Source organism: Bos mutus, chromosome 18 (assembly GCF_027580195.1).
Source record: "Bos mutus isolate GX-2022 chromosome 18, NWIPB_WYAK_1.1, whole genome shotgun sequence".
Taxonomy (NCBI): Eukaryota; Metazoa; Chordata; class Mammalia; order Artiodactyla; family Bovidae; genus Bos; species Bos mutus.
Genome location: NC_091634.1, coordinates 18,821,047 through 18,836,115, shown reverse-complemented (window position 1 = coordinate 18,836,115; position 15,069 = coordinate 18,821,047). Strand labels below are relative to the sequence as shown.

General features: G+C 38.5%; 1 non-coding gene across 1 annotated transcript; it reads left to right on the top strand.

The window, feature by feature from the left end:
* The first annotated feature begins 13,558 nt into the window (after positions 1-13,558).
* On the top strand, positions 13,559-13,630 carry TRNAW-CCA (transfer RNA tryptophan (anticodon CCA)). Its single transcript has one exon. It is a non-coding gene; the product is annotated as a tRNA-Trp (tRNA).
* The last annotated feature ends 1,439 nt before the right edge of the window (positions 13,631-15,069 follow it).

Genomic DNA, 15,069 nt, shown 5'->3' with positions numbered 1-15,069 from the left:
TCGTACACCACGTTTAAAAAAAAAAATACCACAAGCCTTATCAGAGTCATGGTTGAGTAGTGGTATGTAGGTCTGGAGTACGAATACAAAAATAAGTGCCAGAACACGCCCTGACATGCCACCTGCCCCATCAGATGCTTGTTTTGTTGCATACAGAAGTTTGGAATTCACCACTCCAGGGAATAAACTGCTTGTCTGGACACCTGTACTGCGGGCCAGCTGAACGATATCTTCCACATGTGACTCGAGTGGCTTCTAAAAGACAAGGGAGCATCCCTGTGAGGCTCGGGTGCTGTTGCCCTGTACAGGTATTGGCAATGATCAAGAGAAGCTGGTTTCTTCAGAGGAGAACGCCCTTTGTGAGGCAAGAGAGAGGCGAGTGGCTGAACAGAGCAGGTCAAAAGATAAGACTTCCATATGGTTTTTGTTGACGATTCAAGGGAAATTGGTGTTTGGGCCAAAATGTCTGAGTATTACTGCACTCTGTCAACACAGCCTGTTTCTTGTTTAGGGCGTCCTCTGTTTTCCAGTACCCCATTGATGCACCAGGCAAAACTGAAGTTGACACTGTGTGCTCCCTACCTGGAGGACTCCTTCAGCACCAACTCCATCTCTGAGTTGTTTCGTTAGTTCCAAAATGCACCCCCAGTTTTTTTTTTGCCTTCACCTTTTCAGCCATCAGAAAAAGATATCCACACTAAAGAACTAACTGCTGGTGAAATGTTAATTTGGGGGAAGAGGGAGGCCACATTATCCTAGGAAAAAATAGTACTAAAAGTAAATGAAGGGGAATTGGAGTGAATCCATTTAAAACAGGAGCCAAAATTTCATAGTATAGTGAAAATATATATGATTAGGGCTTTGCCTTGAAAATTGAATAAGCATTACAAAAGGTTTTATTTTGTGTTTCAGAAAATGGGCTTCACTGCCAATCGTGGGCAATTCTTAAATATGAACAAAGAATGAATCAGGTGATGTTGGGGGAGGTTCTGTTTATTGTGTGTGCTCATCCTCGGTGGATTTCCCTTTAGACTGTCACAGTGTGAGGACAAAGAAGGTGACTTTATTAATTATCCCAAGAGCCTCCCTTTGCTATTTAGCTCATTCTTTTTCATGTCAGTATTCTTTAGCCATCGATTTCCTTCCTCAGTTGTTGACCTGTCTGAATCGTGCCCCATCCACCTCTAACAATGGCTTTGCTTGTGATACAAGCAATCAATATGTCTTACACAGACTGTGAGGAATCTGGGCTGGTTTTTTTTTTCAATCTCATTTTGTGGTGATCTGTTGTATGTGTATCCCATTCCTTTGCCACAAAGAGACTGATCGCTCAAAATGGTAACATGAAGGGCAAAATGGCTCTCCTGTTGGGTCAGGAAATATGAGTTTATGTTAACCATGGCCAATCCTTTTACCATGACCATGAATATTTCCATGTTATGATTACCTTGGATTCCATGAGCAACTTCCTAAATATTGGATTTCAGATAAAGAAATCCCCCATCTACTTCCCCAAACTAAATGATTGCTCCTTTATTCTTTTCCAATAATACAAGTCTTTAGGGACTTCCTTGACGGTCCGGAAGATAAGACTCCAAGCCTCCAAAGCAGGGGGCACAGGTTTGATCCCTGATGGGGGAACAAAGATCTCTTGTAGCCAAAAAAATACCAAAAACAAAGCCTTTAAAACTGTATTTTCTTGAGTAGATAAATCCCCTCAAAAGTTAATATATACTGTTTTCATAATATTTTTTAAACATAAGGAAATTGCCATTTTTATTATTCCAAAGATTTATTATATTCAAAATGTTTTTAAAATTATTTTATTTTTATTTATAAGTTTATTATGTTGATCCTTTTTATTTATCATCTAGTTTTATTGCATTGTGGATAAGTGAAAGTTCTGCTTTGGGGGAATATATTCACATTGTTTTTATTGCCTAATGTAAACTTCTTTTGTGTGTGTGACTATTCCATGGGTATTTGGAAAGATTGCATGTACTTTGGCCATCAGAGCATTGATATGTTTTATCTATTAGATTGCAGTTATATGTTATTGTTCAGATCTTCCATGTCTTTTTAAATGACACATTTATTGAGGTATAATTTACATACCATACAATTCACAGATTTAAGGTAGACAATTCAGTATTTCTTGATATATTCAGAGTTGTACAGAAATCACTATACTCTTAAATTTTACCTGATCAAAATCTACTTCAGATTTATAATGACTTAGTTACAGTGAAACATAGAAACTTTACTCCTAAAAAGCTCCATTCCACCTCTTCTGTATGCTATTATTGTTATAAAGTTTATGTCTTTTGTTGACCTGAAACAAATAGGCTACTAGAAATTTCTTCAGCAAAGATGGATTTATTTGAGATTGGCAGAGAATTGAAATTTGGGGTCTGTAGCCATGGGAAGCCACATGCAAGTCCCCACACAGCAAGGAAAGGAGAACATTTTTATGGGGGGGAGGGTCGAGGGGTAGAGGAAGTTGGCAGGGCACTTGTAAGTAGAGTCCATGACTTTCTGTTGGCTGAGTCCTTGCCAGGAAAGAAGGAGTCTTCTTCCTGTTGAGTTCTGCTATTGTCACAGGACATGAGAGCTCCCCCTTCTGGTCTCCTGACTCTATGTAATTGAGTTTTCTGAATATTAATTTTTTACACTTTATATGTTAAAACCCAACAATACATAATTATAATTGATTTTATGTAGTATCATGTGTTTTAAAGAAACAGAAAAGAAAGGAAAGCAAATATATATTTATAGAGTTTTTATATTACCTTCTTACCCTTTCTTTTCTCTTCATCTACTACTGTAGATTTGAGTTATCGCCTTTATGCCTTCCTTACCCCAATATAGGTTTGCTCCCACCTTCCTTCTAGGTAATGTTATTGTCAAATATAGTGTATGTCTATATGTTATAAACTCAACAACATGACTATATACCATAGTTTTATAATTCAGTTTAGGGAATACAGGAGAAGAAATATACAATTATGTATTATTTTACAACTGCCTCATACTTACCTTTACCAGTGCTCTCTGAGTGTGTGTATGTGTGCATGTGTGTGTTTTCAAATTACTGTCTGCAGTCACTTGCTTTCTGCCTGAATATTTCTTGTCATACAGGTGTGCTAACAATAAATTCTTTTAGGCTTGTTTACCTGGGAATGTCTTTCTTTTATTTTCATTTTTGTAGAGATAATTTTACTGGGTATAAGACTTGTGTTTGACAATATTTTACTTTCAGCACTTTGAATATATCATCCCAGTGCCTTTTGTTCTCCACTGTTTCTTACGAAAAGTCTGCTGTTAATCTTACTAGGGAGCCTGCGTGTGATGAGTTGTTTTCTTTTGGCGCTTTCATGGTTTTATCTTTGCCTTTGCCTCGAAACATTTTACCTCTGATATGTCTGGATGTGAATCTCTTTGTTTATCATGCTTGGAGTTGGTTGAGTTTCTTGGCAATATAGGTTAATGTTTTTCATCATATTTGGAAAATTTCAGCCATTGTTTCTTTGAGTACTTTTAATGCCTGTTTCTCTCTCCTTTATTTCTGTGAATTCCTTTATGTATGTATATATATGCTTATAAAGGTGGCTCACATTTTTCTGAGGCTCTGTCAATTTTTTCTTTCTTTATTTCTACTTTGTATTTCTGATTGGATAGTCAATACTGACCCATCTTAAGTTTCACTGATTTTAATTCTCCCAGCTTACATCTTTTGTTGAATCGCTCTAGCGAAACTTTTACTTTTGATTATTGTACTTTTCAACTCCAGGATTTCTGTGTTGCTGTTTAAGTAATGTTATCTCTTTGTCAGTGTTCTCTATTTGATGAGACAATGTTATCTTTTTCTTTAATTCTTACAGCATGATTTTTTTTTTCATTCTTTGAATGTATTTATACTAGCTGTTTTGGAGTTTTTGTTTGCTATTTTACCATCTGTGCCCATTCAATTCCATGTATTTTTCCTTGGTCTGTCAAAGAATAAAGGTATATTAAATTATTCTACTAAAATGTGGTTTTTTACATTTTTCCCTTTTGTTTTTAATTTTTGACTCTATAAAATTTAATGCTATTACTATATTAAGCACATAAAAGGTTTTTTTTTCCATTAAGTGTTCTGAAGTATTAAGCAGCTATAAATTAATATTTGTAAAATATGAGTTATAAGTAACAACTATTATAACAAATATCAGAGTGTGTACCCATCAAATTTAAGAAAAAGAATATTATCACCAATTTTTCATTTTGTATTTTGAAGAATGATTTTGGAGAATTTATATTACTAGATGTAAAAACTGATTATTTTACCATAGTATGACAGTGATCACATTAGCACAAGGGTAAAACAGACAGACTAATGGAAGAGAACAGAGAATCTGAAAATAAGTCAACACAATAGATACAATTTATGATAACTGTGACAAATGCAGAGAGTGCATTTTGATCTGTAGAAACTCATATAGTTACAAATATTTCCTCCCAGTTTGTAGCTTATCCTTTAATTATTTAAACTTTTCCTTTTTTTCTTTTCTGTTTTTTTTCTGTCATACAAGATATTTTATGTTTTGCTTTCTAATTTATATATGGTCAAATCTGTTTATATTTTCTTCTTTGGATTCCAGGTCTTATGAATTATTTAGGAAACTTGTGCAATCCAAGTATAGAAATATTTTCCTTTAATGATTTGGAAATATATGTGTGTGTGTGTGTGTGTTTGTATGTGAGTGTGTGTGTGTCTGACTCTTTGTGACCCCATGAACTGTAGCTCACCAGGCTCCTCTATCTCTGGAATTATCCAGGCAAGAATACTGGAGTGGTTGCCATTCCCTTGTCCAGGAGATCTTCCTGACCCAGGCATTGAATTTAGCTCTGCCTCATTGCAGGCAGATTAATTCATCCAGAACTTCATATATATATATATATATATATATGTATATATGTGTGTATATATATATATATAAAAATCCCTAATTCATCCAGAAATTCTTTTCATGTGTAGTAGGTGATAAACATCTAACAGATAGCTACTTGTCACTTTCCTGTTTGTTGACTGATCCTTTTTTTCCCCAGTAATTTAAAGGGCCACATTTTTTATCTTCTAAATTTCTGCTTTGGGGTTCTTTGTCTAATCTTGGGCCAATATCACACTGTTCTAATAGCTATAACTTAATAGTATATTTTGATTTCTGATAAAGACAAGTATCTCTTCAGTGTTTTTTCCCAAGCCTGTAGTGAATTCAGAGGGTACCCTTTAAGGTCCTCTGAGTCTAGATACACAGGCTGAGGTCAGGCAGAGCATACAGATCAGATTCTAGAGAAATATCTTTAGTTTTATGTTCTATAGAAACAACCATAAAACACAATGAACAGAATTATGATCTTCAGCATCTGCTGGGCCCCATGTTGCTCTCAAGTCTCACTTTTCCAGAGTCAGTTCTCTTTCCTATTCTTCTTAGCTCTAGTTGTATACCTAAACCATCCCTCCATTTATTCCTCCAGGATGAACTTCCCATCTTTGTTCCAGAATAAAAACAAACCATAACATGGGATATTAAAATGGAGAGAGAGCCCCACCCTCTTTCTACCAAGCTCTATTTAGTGAGATCTGGTCCCATCCCTCCCATGCCCTTAGGGAATAGCTCCTTTTTGCCCTGTGTTTAAACATGCCTATCTCTCCCTCACTTTAACACACATACACACACACACACACACACTTCCACTCCATATTTCCTTGCAGCTGCCTTGCTATCTCTTCTTGTTCAAAGCCACATTTCTAGAAAAAGTTGTGCAAACTCATCATTTGTTCTCCTCCCACTCATTTCTCATTCTACTCAAAGGTCACCTGTCACTTCCTTATTGTTAAATCTTTGCTAATATTCTTGCCTCTGGTCTTGTTCCTCATCAATCTGTTTCTCACTGTAGCTGCCAGAATAATCCTTTTAAGATGCCAATTTGAACACATGATTCCCCTCCTTAAAAAGCTTTCCTGGCTTCTTACTGATCTCAAGATGAGATCCAAACTCCTTCAGGAGGCCGCCATTTTCAGTCTCCTCAGCCTTCTCCAACCCTAAACTCTGGTCACACCATGCTTCTCACTGTCCCTGGCTTCCTCACTATGCCTTCACCTATTCTTTCCTTCTGCACATTTGCATGGCTAATGCATACTTACCTTCATTACTTCATTACTCAGGAAAGAAGATGGGAAGGCTTTCCTGACCACCACTCCAAGCCCAGAGGAAGCTCCCTTACTTTGTGTTTCCTTGGCACCTATACTATGTGGAGCCCATATCACACTGTTTATTTCTCTCTGTCTGCATCTGGGCTGAAAACTCTTGAGAGCAGAGATCATTTCTTAATCACCATCTAACCCCAACATTAAGCAAAGTGCCTGGCACATAGCAGATAAGATGTAGATATTGATATCAATGAATACATATCTCCTCTATTAGCTTGAGAGCTCAGCATCATCTGTTTTTTTTTTTTAAACTAAAGAGTATTGTTTGTTTATATTATGGTAAAAAATCACATGGGGCTTCCCAGGTGGCACGGTCATAAAGAATCCACCTGCCAATGCAAGAGACACAAGAGACACAGGTTTCATCCCTGGGTTGGCAAGATCCCCTGGAGTAGGAAATGGTAACCCACTCCAGTGTTCTTGCCTGAAAAACTCCCTGGACAGAGGAGCCTGTCAGGCTGTGTCCATGGGGTCACAAAGAGTTGGATACGACTCAATAATAAAGTACAAAAAACCCACATATCATTTAATGTATCCTCTTAACTGTTTTTTAAATGTACAGTTCAGTAGTGTTAAGTATATTTATAATGCTGTGAAACAGATCTCTGGAATGTTTTCTCTTGCAAAACTGGAACTCTATATCCGTTAAACAATAGTTCCTGTTGGTTTCTTATCCTTAGCTCCTGGTAACCACCATTCTACTTCCCATATCTACAAATTTGACTACTTTAGATACTTCATATAATGGAATTGTATACTACTTGTCCTTTATATAGCATTGTATAGTATTTGTCCTTGACTGGCTAATTTCACTTGGCATAATGTCTTCAATATTTATGCATGTAAGAGGAAGGAACACTTCTGAACTCATTCTAGAGATCACAATCACCCTGATAACAAAACTAGACAAAGCTATCACACGCACAAAAAAATTACAGGTCAGTAAAGCCAGTATCATTGATGAACATAGATGCAAAAATTCTCAGCAAAATATTAACAAACCAAATCCAGCAGCATATTAAGAAGGATCATATGCCATGATCAAATGGGATTTATTCCAGAGATTCAATATCTGCAAATCAGTCAATCAGTGTGTTATACCATAATAACAAATTGAAGAATAAAACCCTTATGATCATATCAATAGATACAGAAAAAACTATTGGTAACCATTTAACATCCATTATGGATATGAGAGTTGGACTGTGAAGAAGGCTGAGCGCCGAACAATTGATGCTTTTGAACTGTGGTGCTGGAGAAGACTCTTGAGAGTCCATTGGACTGCAAGGAGATCCAACCAGTCCATTCTGAAGGAGATCAGCCCTGGGATTTCTTTGGAAGGAATGATGCTAAAGCTGAAACTCCAGTACTTTGGCCACCTCATGTGAAGAGTTGACTCATTGGAAAAGACTCTGATGCTGGAAGGGATTGGGGGCAGGAGGAGAAGGGGACGACAGAGGATGAGATGGCTGGATGGCATCACTGACTCTATGGACGTGAGTCTGAGTGAACTCCGGGAGTTGGTGATGGACAGGGAGGCCTGGCGTGCTGTGATCCATGGTGTCGCAAAGAGTCAGACACGACTGAGTGACTGAACTGAACTGAACTGATGATGAAAACTCTCCAGAAAGTGGGCATGGAGGGAACATACCTCAACATAATAAAGGCCATATATGATAAACCCATAGCTAATGTCATACTCTCTGATAAACCCATAGCTAATGTCATACTCAATGGTGAAAAGCTGAAAGCATTCCCTCAAGATTAGGAGTAAGACAAGAGTGCCCACTCTCACTCACTTTTATTCGATATGGTTTTGGAAGTTCTAGTCACAACATTCAGAGAAGAAAAAGAAATAGAAAGAGTCCAACTTGAAAAGAAAGAAGTAAAACTGTTACTATTTGTAGATGTCATGATATTATACACAGAAAATCCTAAAGATGCCACCAGAAAACTACCAGAGATCATCAATGAATTTGGTAAAGCCACAGGATACAAAGTTCATATACAGAAATCTATTGCATTTCTATGCACTAACAATGAAATATCAGAAAGAAATTAAGGAAACAATGCCATTTATCAGCACCTCAAAAAGAATAAAATAGCTAGGTATAAACCTACCTAGAGAGGCAAAAGATGTGTACTCTGAAAACTATAAGACACTGATGAAAGAAATTGAATAAGACACAAACAGATGGAAAGATACACTGTGTTTTTGGATTGGAATAACCAATATTGTTAAAATGACCCTGCTACCCAAGGCCCTGGTGGCTCAGTTGGTAAAGAATCCACTTGCAATGCAGGAGACCTGGGTTTGATCCCTGGGTTGGGAAGATCCCCTGGAGAAGGAAATGGCAACCCACTCCAGGATTCTTGCCTGGGAAAATTCCATGGACAGAGGAGCCTGGTGGGCTACAGTCCATGGGGTCACAAAGAGTCGGATACAGCTTAGCAACTAAACCACCACCACCACCACCTCCACTCAGGGCAATCTACAGATTCAGTGCAACCACTATCGAAATACCTATGGGATTTTTCACAGAACTAGAACAAGTAATTTTAAAATTTGTATGGAAACACAAAAGACTCCAAATAGCAGAAACAATCTTCAGAAAGAACAGAGCTGGAGGAATCATGTTTCCCAACCTCAGATTGTACTGCAAAGCTACAGTGATCAAAACAGTATGGTGCTGGCATGAAAACAGACACATAGATCAATGGAACAAGACAGAAAGCCCAGAAATAAACCCACTCTGTTACAGTCGGTTAATCTACAGCACAAGAGGCAAGAATACGTAATGGGTAAAAGACAGTATCTTCTATATAAGTGGTGCTGGGAAAACTGAAAAGTTACATGTAAAAGAATGAAATTAGAATCTGATCTAACATTGTACACAAAAATAAGCTTAGAATGGCTTAAAGACCTAAATGTAAGACCAGATACTGTAACACTCCTAGAAGAAAACTTAGGCAAGACATTCTTTGACATAAATTGAACCAATTTGTGTCCATCTCCTAAAGTCAAAGAAATAAAAGCAAAAATAAATGGGATATAATTAAACTTGAAAGTTTTTGCACAGCAAAGGAAACCACCAACGAAATGAAAAGAAATCTACTGAAAGAGAGAAAATATTTGCAAATGACATGGCTGAGAAGGAATTAATATCAAATATATATAAACAGCTTGTACAACTCAACATCAAAAAATGACCCAATTTAAATAAGGGCAGAAGAACGGAATAGACATTTTTCTAAAGAGGAAATGCAAATGACCAACAGGCACAGGAAAAGATGTTTAACATTACTAATTATCAGGAAGATGCATATCAAAACCATACACAATTTCAGCTCATACCTGTCAGAATGGCTAAGAGCAACAAATATCAGTGAAGATGTGGAGAAAGCGAAGAAAGGGAATACATTGTCGGTGGGAATATAAATTAGTATAGCCACTGTGGAAAACAGTATGGAGACTTCTTAAAGAACTAAAAATAGAACTACCATATGACCCAGGGATTCCACTCCTGGGTATGTATATGTCTGAAAAAAACCCACTAATTCAAAAAGATACATGCACCCAGTGTTCATAGAAGCATTATTTTTAATTGCCAAGACACAAAAACAATGTATATATACATATACATATATATATACATACACATACACACACCTATTGGAAAACTGTATGCATACTAAGTCGCTTCAGCTGTGTTCAACTCTTTGCAACGCTATGGACCATACATAGCCCGCCAGGTTCCTCTGTCCATGGAATTCGCCAGGCAAGAACACTGATGTGGGTTGCCATGCCCTCCTCTAGGGGATCTTCCTGACCCAGGGATCGAACCCACATCTCTTACGCTTCCTGCATTGCAGGCGGATTCTTTACTGCTGAGCTACTGGGGGAATTGGAATACTACTTGGCCATAAAAAAGTTTTGCCATTTGCAACAACATGGATGAACTTGGAGGGCATTATGCCAAGTGAAAGAAGTCAGACAGAGAAAGGCAAATATTGTATGGTATCACTTATGTGGACTCTAAGAAATATAACAAAACAGATGTAGACTTACAGAGATAGAGAAAAAAACTAGTGGTTACCAGAGGTGGGGGAAGGGGCAATATAGGGGTGAAGGAGAGGGAGATACAAACTTTTGGGTGTAAGATAGGCTCAGGGATGTATTGTACAACACAGAAGATATAACCAAAACTTTGTAGTAACTGTAAATGGAAAGCAACCTTTAAAAATTGTGTAAAAATTAAAACATTTTAATTAAAAAAAGAAAGATTCAAGCATGTAGTATATTATAGGCTTTCCTTCCTTTTTAAGGCTGTCTTGTATTCCATTATATATATATATACCACATGTTGTTTGTCCATTCATCCACTGATGGACATTTGGGTAGCTTCCATCCATTGGTGATTTTTTATGATTTTCTACAGTATTTATAATTCTGGGTTTTCACAAGTTTCTAATCCTATAACATTCAAATTCTAGATAATATATGCAACTATATGCTTTATAGGAATAAAAAGAGCTTTATTAAATATAAGCTTTTGTAACTACTATAAAGTTATTCACAGTTTTTCTAATTAAAAAGCTTATGAAAATATATACAGTTTAATATGTATTCCACTGTATAAATCCTTATTAAAAATAAGAAATATGCATAATTTGGTATCAGTTTATACAAAAGAATGACTCTAATGAGACTAATCTTTTTAAGGTCAATTTTTAAATTTGTGTGTTTGTTGCTTAGTCATGTCTGATTCCTTGCGACCTCAGGGACTGTGCCCACCAGGTTCCTCTATCCATGGGATTCTCTAGGCAAGAATACTGGAGTGGGTTGCCATTTCCTTCTCCAGGGGATCTTCCCAACCTGGGTGTTGAACCCATGTCTCCCTCATTGCAGGCAGATTCTTTACCATCTGAGCCACCAGGGAAGCCCAACTTAGAAGTGTACAAATCTTGAGAGTCTGAGAATGAATATATATATTCATGAATGAATATTCACATATATGTATATATATAGATAGATATTCCAAAGCTAAGTTTGTGTAAGATAAGCAAACTTTTAAAAGGGAGAACACAAGTCATTAATCTTGGTTTTCTTCAACCACCAGGAAGCCTACAGGAGTACATTTTTCATCAACACCTGAGATCAGGTGGGATGGATAGAATTCTCTGCCCTAATGGTCAAATTACAGTGCAATCCATACAAACAGGCATTCAGTTCCTCAAGGGATAAGAAGACAAAAAAAAAAAAAAAAGAAAGGTTACGCAAAAAATCCAATAATAGTGCCAGTTATAATCCTGTTACTTTCAGTCAATAACCCATGTTAGACATGTCTTTTCTTCCGTTGCTTCATTCCTTTTTGTTGATTTTGAGAACTGGGGTCACCACTCGCTGGGACTCATTCAGATGTACATTTAGATAAATTCTCTCTCTTTCTCTGCTTATTGTAAATAATGATACAATGTAATTCCTTATATTTTTGCATGTACATATGATGATCTTCTTGGAATAAATGACTAAATTGGAATGGCTGGGTCAAACAGTATACCACACACTTCTAGGAGAATATATGTATATATGTATATCACATGATGTGATCACTCACCTAGAGCCAGATATCCTGGAGTGTGAAGTCAAGAGGGCCTTAGGAAGCATCACTACGAACAAAGCTAGTGGAGGTGATGGAATTCCAGCTGGGGTATTTCAAGTCCTAAAAGATAATGCTGTGAAAGTGCTGCACTCAATATGCCAGAAAATTTGGAAACTCAGCAGTGGCCAGAAGACTGGAAAAGGTCAGTTTTCATTCCAATTTCAAAGAAAGGCAATGCCAAAGAATGTTTAAACTACGGCAAAATTGCTCTCGTTTCACACACTAGCGAAGTAATGCTCAAAAGTCTCCAAACTAGGCTTCAACAGTACGTGAACCAAGAACTTCCAGATTGTAGAAAAAGCAAGAGAATTCCAAAAATATCAATAACCTCAGATATGCAGATGACACCACCCTTATGGCAGAAAATAAAGTACCTCCTGATGAAAGTGAAAGAGGGGAATGAAAAAGCTGGCTTAAAACTCAACATTCAAAAAACGAAGATCACGGCATCTGGTCCCATCACTTCATGGCAAATAGATGGGGAAACAATGGAAACAGTGACAGACTTTATTTTCTTGGGCTCCAAAATCACTGCAGATGGTGACTGCAGCCATGAAATTAAAAGATGCTTGCTCCTTGGAAGAAAAGCTATGACAAACCTAGGCAGTATATTAAAAAGCAGAGATATTACTTGGCCAACAAAGGTCCGTATAGTCAAAGCAATGGTTTTTCCAGTATTCACATATGGATGTGAGAGTTTGACCATAAAAAAAGCTGAGCGCCAAAGAAGTGATACATTTGAACTGTGGTGTTGGAGAAGACTCTTGAGAGTCCCTTAGACTGCAAGGAGACCAAACCAATCAATCATAAAGGAAATCAGTCCTGAATATTTCATTGGAAGGACTAATGCTGAAGCTGAAACTCCAATATTTTGGCCACCTCATGGAAAGAACTGACTCATTAGAACAGATCCTGATGCTGGGCAAGATTGAAGGCAGGAGGAGAAGGGGCCAACAGAAGATGAGATGATTGGATGGCATCACTGACTCAATGGACATGAGGTTGAGCAAGCTCTGGGAGTTGGTGATGGACAGGGAGGCCTGGCATGCTGCAGTCCATGGGGTCACAAAGAGTTGGATGCAACTGAGCGACTGAACAACAACAGATAGGGAGAGAGAGAATATATATATTCTCTCACACATGCCTACACATATATGTGTATTTATTTCTATATCTATCAATCAATGAATATACAACAAATCATGAATTCATTCTGATAACCTCTAATTCCAATCCAAAAATACAGGGTTCATTGTAGTCTTGCTCTTTTCCTATTTGTAACTCCTTTCTCAAAGTGAGAAACTTGCTCTCATTCTCCAAATATATTTACTTAATTGCTCAATCCTAGCACTTACATCGGAGAAGGCAATGGCACCCCACTCCAGTACTCTTGCCTGGAAAATCCCATGGATGGAGGATCCTGGAAGGCAGCAGTCCATGGGGTTGCTAAGAGTCGGACATGACTGAGCGACTTCACTTTCACTTTTCACTTTCATGCATTGGAGAAGGAAATGGCAAACCACTTCAGTGTTCTTTGCCTGGAGAATCCCAGAGATGGGGGAGCCTGGTGGGCTGCTGTCTATGGGGTCGCACAGAGTCGGACACGACTGAAGTGACTTAGCAGTAGCACTTACATTGGGCTTCCCTGGTGGCTCAGAGGTTAAAGCGTCTGCCTCCAGTGCGGAAGACCCGGGTTCGATCCCTGGGTTGGGAAGATCCCCTGGAGAAGGAAATGGTAACCCACTCCAGTATTCTTGCCTGGAGAATCCTATGGACGGAGAAGCCTGGTAGGCTACAGTCCATGGGTCGCAAAGAGTCGGACACGACTGAGCGATTTCACTCACTCACTCACTCAGCACTTATATTGGAGAAGGAAATGGCAACCCACTCCAGTATTTTTGCCTGGAGAATCCCAGGGACAGAGGAGTCTGGTGGGCTGCCATCTATGGGCTTGCACAGAGTTGGACACAACTGAAATGACTTAGCAGCAGCAGCAGCACTTACACAGGGCTTCCTTGGTGGCTCAGATGGTAAAGAACCTGCCTGTAATTCAGGAGGCACAGGAGATGCAGGTTTGACCCCTGGGTTGGGAAGCCTAATGGGCTACAGTCTATGGGGTCACAAAGAATCAGACATGACTGAGCAACTAACACACAGCACATACATAAAATAGTTTCAGAATTTCTAACCTATACTCCTTTGAATAACCTAGTAACTAGTGTGTATTGTTTGTGTACAGTTCTTTTTGTATTTTGCTACCCATTCAAAATATTACGTTCTGAAGCGATTCAGGTTAGTTCCTTTCTTTGCCATAGTGTGGTTATATTGTTCATTTGTAGTACAGTTGGGTTATTGGTTATTATTTGTATTGCATTTTGGGTTCTCCCCACATCTTGGCTGATGTTAATTATTTGTTCCTGGGGTTTGTGAAACCACACCTCAATTCTCAGAGTCAGAGCTGTACAAAAAGGATACTCACAGATCGAACCAGTCAATCCTAAAGGAAATCAGTACTGAATATTCATTGGAAGGGCTGATGCTGAAGCTGAAGCTCCAATACTTTGGCCACCTGATGAAGAGCCAACTCATTGGAAAAGACCCTGATGCTGGGAAAGACTAAGGGCAGGAGGAGAAGGGGGTGAAAGAGGATGAGATGGTTGGATGGCATCATCGACTCAGTGGACGTGAGTTTGAGCAAGCTCCAGGAGACAGTGAAGGACAGGGAAGCCTGGCATGTTGCAGTCCATGGCACTGCAAAGAGTTGACACAGCCGAGCAACTGACAACAACAACATACTCACAGAGGTCTCAGTCACTCCCTCATCCGTTCTACCCACTTCTCACTCTCCCCTTCTTTTTATCTCTGTCCCATCTACCCCTCATAAGTAATTGGTAACATTAGTTTCTGGTTTACTTCTACTGTGTTTCCTTTACATTACTGATTCCCCTGCTGGTCTTGATGATAAATGGACAAATGCTGTGTTGTGTTTATTGCTCAGTTGTCTCTGACTCTTTGAGACCCATGGACTGCAGCCTGCCAGGCTCCTGTGTCCATGGGGATTCTTCAGACAAGAATACTGGAGTGGATTGCCATGCCCTCCTCCAGGGGATCTTCCCAACTCAGGGATTAAACCCAGGTCTCCCACGTTGCAGA